Raw genomic sequence first — 8,153 nt, 5'->3', positions numbered from 1 at the left:
CCGGGGACGGAGCGAACCCGAACACGTGCAGGAATTCGTGGACGAAGGCGTGTCCACTCAATACCTGCGAGAGGTAGAAGTCTACCTCCCCGTGCTTCCGTCCCGTCCACAGGCGCACGTCTGGCACTTGTCGGTGGGCCCAACGTAAATAGCGGCTGGTGTTATGCGCCGCCTCGTCGTCCCATTGTTGCTGCCACATCTGCAGCGATGACTCCCTTTCCTCCTGGCGAATCGCCTCTCGACTGCTGTCCGGGCTTAACTGCAGTCGGTTGTAGCAGCAGGCGTCTTCTTTCACCAGGAGGTGATATGGCAGTTCTCCGGCTAAAACCACCGCTACCTCGCAGCTCGTGGAGTGGAAGGCGCTCGTGATGCCCTGGGCCAAGGGCCGTTGCACGCGGTCCAGAATCCGCCTGCACCACTGCAGGTCCACGGCTTCCGCCCAGACGGGTGCGCCGTAGCGGATGATGGACGCGGCCACTGCGGCGAGCAGCTTCCGCTTGCTCGCTTGGGGGCCGCTGTGGTTGCGCATGACGCCACGCAATGCTCGCACCACACGGAGGGCCTTGTCCGCGACCATCTCGACGTGTGGGCGCCACGACAGGTGGTCGTGTAGCATGACCCCAAGTAGCGAATCGACCGCTTCGAGCGCACTTCCACTCCACAGATGTTCACAGGGATGTTTTTGTATCCGCTTCGCTTGCTCGACACCATCAGCAACTCCGTCTTCTCCGGCGCCAGGGAGAGTTTGTGCCGCACCATCCAGCTGTTGACCGCTGCCACCGCTTCCTCCGCAATCGCTGCTGCGTGCTCCGGTGTTGTCCCCGCTGCCAGGATCGCAAGATCATCGGCGAATCCCACGATGGAGGCGCCCTCAGGGAGCTCTACGGCTAGCACACCGTCGTACATGATGTTCCACAATGTGGGGCCCAATATAGACCCCTGTGGAACACCTGCCGATACTCGGCGGGTAACCGGCCCGTCCGCCGTGTCGTACGTGAGCTCCCTGTCGGCGAAGTAGTCCTGCAGTATGCGGCACAACTGCACGGGGACTCCCTTCGCCTGGAGCGCCTCGGCGATGCTCTGCCAGCTAGCCGTGTTAAACGCGTTACGGACGTCCAGGGCCACAACCATGAGGCAGCGCCGGTCACGGTTGTTCGTCCTGCCAAAGGACTTCGCCCTTCGTCCCGCGTCTACGACTTGCTGTATGGCCTGCAGAGTCGATCGCCCTCGCCGGAATCCGAACTGCTGCTCAGACAGTTGCGGACTCTCTGGATCCTCGATATATTCGTTGAGCCGGTTCAACAGCAGCCGCTCCAAAGCCTTGCCTGTGTTGTCAAGCAGGCAAATCGGGCGAAATGACGACGGCTCGCCCGGTGACTTGCCTGGCTTTGGCAGGAGCACCAGTCGCTGCTTTTTCCACGGCTGCGGAAAGCAGGACGTGTCCAGGCACTCCTGAAACACCCGGCGGAAGGGCTCCGGTTGCTGCCTGAGAGCAACCGTAAGGGCGGCGTTCGGTACTCCATCAAGCCCAGGAGCCTTCCGCGGGTGCATGCTGGCTGCTATTTGATCCAGCTCGGTCAGGCCGATCGATCGGAGCGGCGCCATGTTGCCAACTCGGAGATCAGGCCACTCTACCGGCGGATGAACCGGGAACAAGGCGTCGACAATTCGCCGCAGTTCTGCTGGATCGCGTTCCGGGGCTGAGCGGGCCGCCTGGAACCAGTGGAAGACCTTCCGGAAAAAGTTTCCGGTTTCATCCTCCCTGATCGACAGCAAGAACCGGTCGAACGCCTCGTTCTTACTCGAACGAATAGCCTTCCGAAGGCTCTCTCTGGCAGCTAAGAGTTCCGTTTGGAGCTGTTCGTTGGGCGGAATGGTCCTCATCGCCATTTGCTCCTTTCTGGAGAGTTCTTCGATCATCGTCTGGATCGTCGGAGTCCACCAGTAAGCTGGCCGACCTGTGTGGTCCTGCGCTGGGAAGACCCGCGACATCGTCTCGTCGCAGACGCTGGTCAGCGACTCGACCAAGCTTTCGACGCTGTTAGCTTGACGGGCGAACCCAGTCATGGCCAGCGCTTTCCCGAAAAGCTGGGAGTCAAACTGACTGGTCTTCCAGCGCGTACCGGCATTGCTTACGCGGGCCGGGCGCTGTCCACGCCGTGCTGCCCGATCCCTCGATGATGGTGGACTCGCGCCAACCTCGTACCGGACGTAACGGTGATCACTGAGCGTTACCACGTCGGGAACGCGCCAGCCTCGGGCGCTGTCCTCGCGCGGGTCGAGACGGCTGATCACACTACTGGCGAACGTAACGTCCGGTCGGCTGGGCGGAAACCGAGTTGTGTCCGCTCGGTTCCCCTTGAACGTTGGCAGACAGTCTGCCTTGTTCAGTAGCACCAGCCCGAGGTTGTCCGCCAACTGGAGAAGCTCAAGCCCTTCGGGCAAGTCCTGCTGCTTCCCCAGTCCAGGTGCATGGCGTTGAAATCGCCGGCCAGGAGAACCCGGCTGCACCCGCGGACGATCAGGTCGATCTTTTCCATAGTGCTCCGGAACTCTGGGACTCCTGTCTGCGGCGACACATAGCAGCTCACCACAGCGATTCCACCGACGTCGGCCGCAACCACGCCGAGGGTCTGACGGTGCCTGATACGCTGTATCGGCAGCCGGTTGCCGTTGACGACGATGGCAACCGTCTTACTCTCGTCCGTTACCCAATTGCCGTTATTGCGCGGTACGCAATAGGGCTCGGACAAGAAACAGAACGTCAAGACCCTCGGTGGTCAACACATGCAACGCCAGGTCCTGGGCGTTCTCGCAATGGTTGGCGTTGAACTGCAGGACGTTCAGCATTGTGGTTGCGGGCCTGGGCACATGGGGGCGGCGATGCGGTGTGGGCCGCCACAAACGATGCACTTCGGATCGCAGGTGCATGATGCCGCGCGATGATCCGTGGCTCCGCAGCGCAGGCATAGGCCGGAACGATCCACGCCGGCGCAGTCTGCAGTGGTGTGTCCACGCTCCAAGCAGCGGAAACAGCGAACCGCGCTTCGCTGCTGTTTTGGCGCGCTGCGCACCAGGCACGCCGAGTATCCAACAAGGATACGTTTGTCCGCCAGAAGGTCAGCGTCCCTCCGTGGAAGTCGGACACGGGCACGCTGCGTCCCATCACGACGCTCCCACAGGGACGTGGTTGCTGCAACTACTGTGCGTTCCAGCGCCCGCTGCAGACCGCGTTCCACATCCTCTTTTGTGGCCAACATGTCGATGCCGGTAATCATCACCTCGGCCATCTCCGTGATGATCCGGCCAGTGGCCAAATCACCGACCTCCTCCTGGATGCGCTGCAGCAGCACAGCGGCATCTGCATCCTTTTTGAGTGTAAGGCGAAGGAAGTCGCGGGTCGTGCGGTAGCCCTGATGCACGTGCTTGTTTTCCTCCGCCAGGCGCTGATTCAGGCGGATCTTTTCGAAGAGCGCCTTGTAAGAGCAGCCCTCGGCCGGCTCAAAGATGAGCTGGTCCTGCCGAGGGCGTGCTGGACGCCGTCGCTCCTGGCGCAACTGTTCGTTACGCTGCGCCTGTACAGCAGTTGGCCGCTGCTGGTGTTGTTGCTGCTGCTGTTGTTGCTGCTGCTGTTGTTGCTGCTGCCGACGCTGTTGCTGCTGCTGCGTGCCTGCGACCGCCTGTCGCTGTGGCTGGCGCTGCTGCTGCTGTTGTTGCGGCTGTCGCTGCTGCTGCTGTCGCTGATGTTGTTGCTGCTGCTGCTGCTGCTGCTGTTGCTGCTGCTGCTGCTGCTGCCGCTGATATTGTTGCTGCTGCTGCTGCTGCTGCTGAGGGGTGGCCGGGGCTTCCCTTGGCCATTCCGCGGTATCTGCGGCGAACAACATCGGCGAAGCTGGGCTGCTCCAACTGCCGATTGTTTTCCTCCGTCGACTCCTGGGGGCCCACGAGGATACCGCCGCCATCATAGATGGGCCAGGTTGCGGTTGCTGCTGTTGCTGCATGCCGCGTTGCCAGAGAGAGCTCCTGGCGCAGTTGCTGCCCCAGGTCCCGGATCTCAGCCAGCATGGCATCGCGCTCCTTTTTTGCTTCCGCTTCTGCGGATAACCTGGCCTGCAGAGCGTCCGCCAGCTGCTTTTGCAGGCCCTCCACTGTTGCCTGGAGACTTGCCACCGTCTTTAGCAGTTCGGCCTTTTCGGCCTTCTCCGCCTGCAACATAAGGTGCAAACGAATCTCGCTTTCCTCGTTTGTCCGTGTAGCCAGGGACGTACGCCCAGTGTCGATCTTGGACGACGTTACAGTCTTTTCGGGACTGCCCCAAGCTACAGTCCACAGACGTCAGCCGTGGCCTTAAATTGCGATCCATGCTTCTTAATGTTTCGCAACCATTAGTTTCGCTGAGCGAGCTTTTATTTATTTTAAGGCCGGTCGCCCTGGCTTGAGCTTCCAGCCTGCATTATCCAATTGCAGATGGCAGCGATTTCTTCTTCTCCTAGCCGAAGATAGATGACACCACGCAACCCCGTCGATGGTTTTGTCTTGGCTGATCTTATTGCCAACAGATGGCGTGACCCGTTATCTTTTTCAGCATATGTGGCGACACGTTGGCTGGTTCGTGTCTTCGCTAAGCGAGTAGCGAAACCTCTGTCCCACCGCTACAACTTGAACGTGCCGCTGCAAAACTTCGCTGTTGTGTGCCGCTGTATTTCCTCCGATAACCGCCGTTTCAATTTTTTTCTGAGCACTTGTGCCCGACACTTCAACACTTCAATAATACACCATAAACTAGCAGAAACGTGTGTCCATGCACTTTTGAATCCACACACTACACTCTAAACGGCCGTCTTCCGCCTCGCCGTGAAGCTTTTCACTCACTTGGCCGTTAAATTCAAAAGCGGCCCCGAAAAGTTCACCAACGGCCGGTTTTGAAATTAACGATCAGAAATATTTCGAACACTTCACCACGATTTCACTCTCAACGCCTTTTTTGAAAAAATCTTGAAAACTTTCACGATAATTTTCTTGTTCCACTGCACTTTCAACGGACCTTTTAAACTAGTTCTTGAAATGTTTCACCGTATCGATCTGACAATTCGACGACGGCGAAAATGGCGGCGCCGATCGTTGTCAGGCGGTTGTCAAGACTTGTCACTTTGAACAAACTGGCCCAACCCGAAAATTAGAAATTTTCACGGGCCGCTGCCATTTACCCACGCCACCGATTCCAAATTCAAAAACTTTTCTATGCACTTTAAAACACTTTCCGCTTGATATTTCTTCACGGGAAAACCGTCACTGTACAGATCTCGGCGAGATCTATCACCTTATCACTTTTACTTTCCGAAATATATAAAGTACACCTGTGTTTTTGGAGCGCAAAGCTTTCCCCATACAAACGTAGCAAGCTCCACTTCTTGTGGTGCCCTTCCGTCAATTCCTTTAAGTTTCAACTTTGCAACCATACTTCCCCCGGAACCCGATTTTGGTTTCCCGGAAGCTACTGAGAGCACCGAAGGTAGGTAGCGTCTCCCAATTGCTAATTGGCATCGTTTACGGTTAGAACTAGGGCGGTATCTAATCGCCTTCGATCCTCTAACTTTCGTTCTTGATTAATGAAAGCATCCTTGGCAAACGCTTTCGCTTCTGTGGGTCCTACGACGGTCTACGAATTTCACCTCTCGCGCCGTAATACCAATGCCCCCGACTACTTCTGTTAATCATTACCTCTTGGTCTATTACAAACCAACGAAACCACTCAGACCGAGGTCATGTTCCATTATTCCATGCAAAATTATTCTCGGCCAACGCCGGCCCCGGAGGACCGGACGCTTTGAACTAGCCTGCTTTGAGCACTCTAATTTGTTCAAGGTAAACGAGAGTTCCCGGGCACCATGAAGCTGGGTCGAACAAGACCTTGACCGACGAGGTCGCGGCGACAAGTCCTGACCCGTCACGGAGTAGAACGCCCAGGTACACCATTGTGAGTCGCAGCCGCGAGCGCGTACACGGACGGTCCCAACCGAGAGGCCGGGCGCCCGCGACGGACGCGAGTCTGGACGGGGTATCAACTTCGAACGTTTTAACCGCAACAACTTTAATATACGCTAGTGGAGCTGGAATTACCGCGGCTGCTGGCACCAGACTTGCCCTCCACTTGATCCTTGCAAAAGGATTTATGCTCAACTCATTCCAATTATGGACCATCGTTAGAGGTCCATATTGTTATTCTCGTCACTACCTCCCCGTGCCGGGATTGGGTAATTTACGCGCCTGCTGCCTTCCTTGGATGTGGTAGCCATTTCTCAGGCTCCCTCTCCGGAATCGAACCCTGATTCCCCGTTACCCGTCGCAACCATGGTAGTCCTCTACACTACCATCAATAGTTGATAGGGCAGACATTTGAAAGATCTGTCGTCAGTCGCAAGCGACCGTACGATCGGCATCCTTATCCAGATTTCAACTCAAAGCGCCCGGAGGCGATTGGTTTAACTAATAAGTGCACCAGTTCCGCCGACCCGGAGGCCAACAGTCCCGGCATAATGCATGTATTAGCTCTGGCTTTTCCACAGTTATCCAAGTAACTGTTTGGATGAGGATCTTGTAAATTATAGCTGTTATACTGAGCCTTATGCGGTTTCACTTTCTAGGAAGCTTGTACTTAGACATGCATGGCTTAACCTTTGAGACGAGCGTATATCACTGGTAGGATCAACCAGAATTCGAGTCAATTGCTTGAACACGAACTACACTCTTGATCACGCGAGGCGCAAGTCCCCGTGACCACCGAGATTTGTTCTGTGACGCCGGAGCGTCGTTGGCGCCACTCGATAGACTGCACAAGCAGACAACGTCGGATGCATTGCACATGGCTAGCGGATCTACTCTCTGCACTGCGTCGGGTGTTCCTACGTCTGTCTGGAGACATTGCTAGGCCAGTACGGCACTCTGCGCACTCTTGCTTGTCCTCTTCGAGCGACGGGCCTCTAAGCGGGGTTGTATTCCGGTACGACACATCGACTGGTACACATTGCACGCACTAACGATCTCTCTGCACTGAATGGAACTCATTCATAACCACCGTGACGGGAGACTTTGCTAGTACGCACGATACTCTGCGCATGTGCACATGTTTTACAACCCAACCAACTTAAGCACCTAGGGGAAGTTGTGATGCCATCTGAACACCCACCGACTGATGCATTGAACGGCTAAAGTTGACCTTCAATCCGAACTGGCACTTTGCGGCGTGGAGGCAGTTGCGCGACCACTCCTATCCCAAACCAACAAAGCATGGTGTATCCTAAGTGTTCGGTACAAGCACACCACGACGGGACACATTGAACGGTTCAGCGATCTCTCTGCACTAGTGGAAGAACTCCAACGTGATACGGGAGACATTGCTCTAAACCGAACGGCATCTCTGCGCGTTTACTTGACGCACCCCAACTTGGTCAACTGTTGGACTTTTTCGTAATCACGGCGGGACACATTGAACGAGCTCTAACGGATCTCTGCACGCATGGAACATGGTGGCGGGAATCATTGCTAGAACCGAACGGCGCCTCTGCGCGATGTACAAAGCCAACAGGAACCTCGTATCGGCTGCCGAGCCGGAGCTTGAACAACTTGGACTTTCACCTCTAATTTATATCAACTCACCACTCCCCCGAGGGATCCGCAGAATTGCTTCTGGGTCCCGTATCGTTATTGCGATTCGTGTTTGCATTACACTACATTGAACTATTCCAACTTGTTTATCCGCATGGCGAACATTTGCTGCATAGAACATTTAAGTTCCACTTCGCTCTCCCCTACGTGGGTCTGAGCTTCGCTCTCAGGGAAAAAATATGCCACATTTGGTAGGGAGACCCGGTTTCATCACGCTTTGTGCCCTGCACCATATATACCCTCATAAATTTATTCATTGGATTAGATCCAAGGAACACCAGATCATGCACCACTACCCATAATAGCTCATCGAGCTTAGCGTGAATCCTTCGGGTTTCCTAAGAAGTTCGATTGGTCTTGCAGAGTTTAAAGACAACGAAGCTTAGTTTCAAGCAATGGTTAATATACGCGTATTCAAAACCCTTAGCTGTTACAACTTTTTACTAGAAACCATCACGACGAAGTCTTTGGGTCCGTAGACCCGTGAT

Source organism: Anopheles arabiensis, assembly GCF_016920715.1.
Source record: "Anopheles arabiensis isolate DONGOLA chromosome X unlocalized genomic scaffold, AaraD3 X_pericentromeric_contig0030, whole genome shotgun sequence".
In the NCBI taxonomy this organism is placed as follows: domain Eukaryota; kingdom Metazoa; phylum Arthropoda; class Insecta; order Diptera; family Culicidae; genus Anopheles; species Anopheles arabiensis.
The sequence above is the reverse complement of the archived record's forward strand: the minus strand, read 5'-3'. Positions refer to the sequence as shown.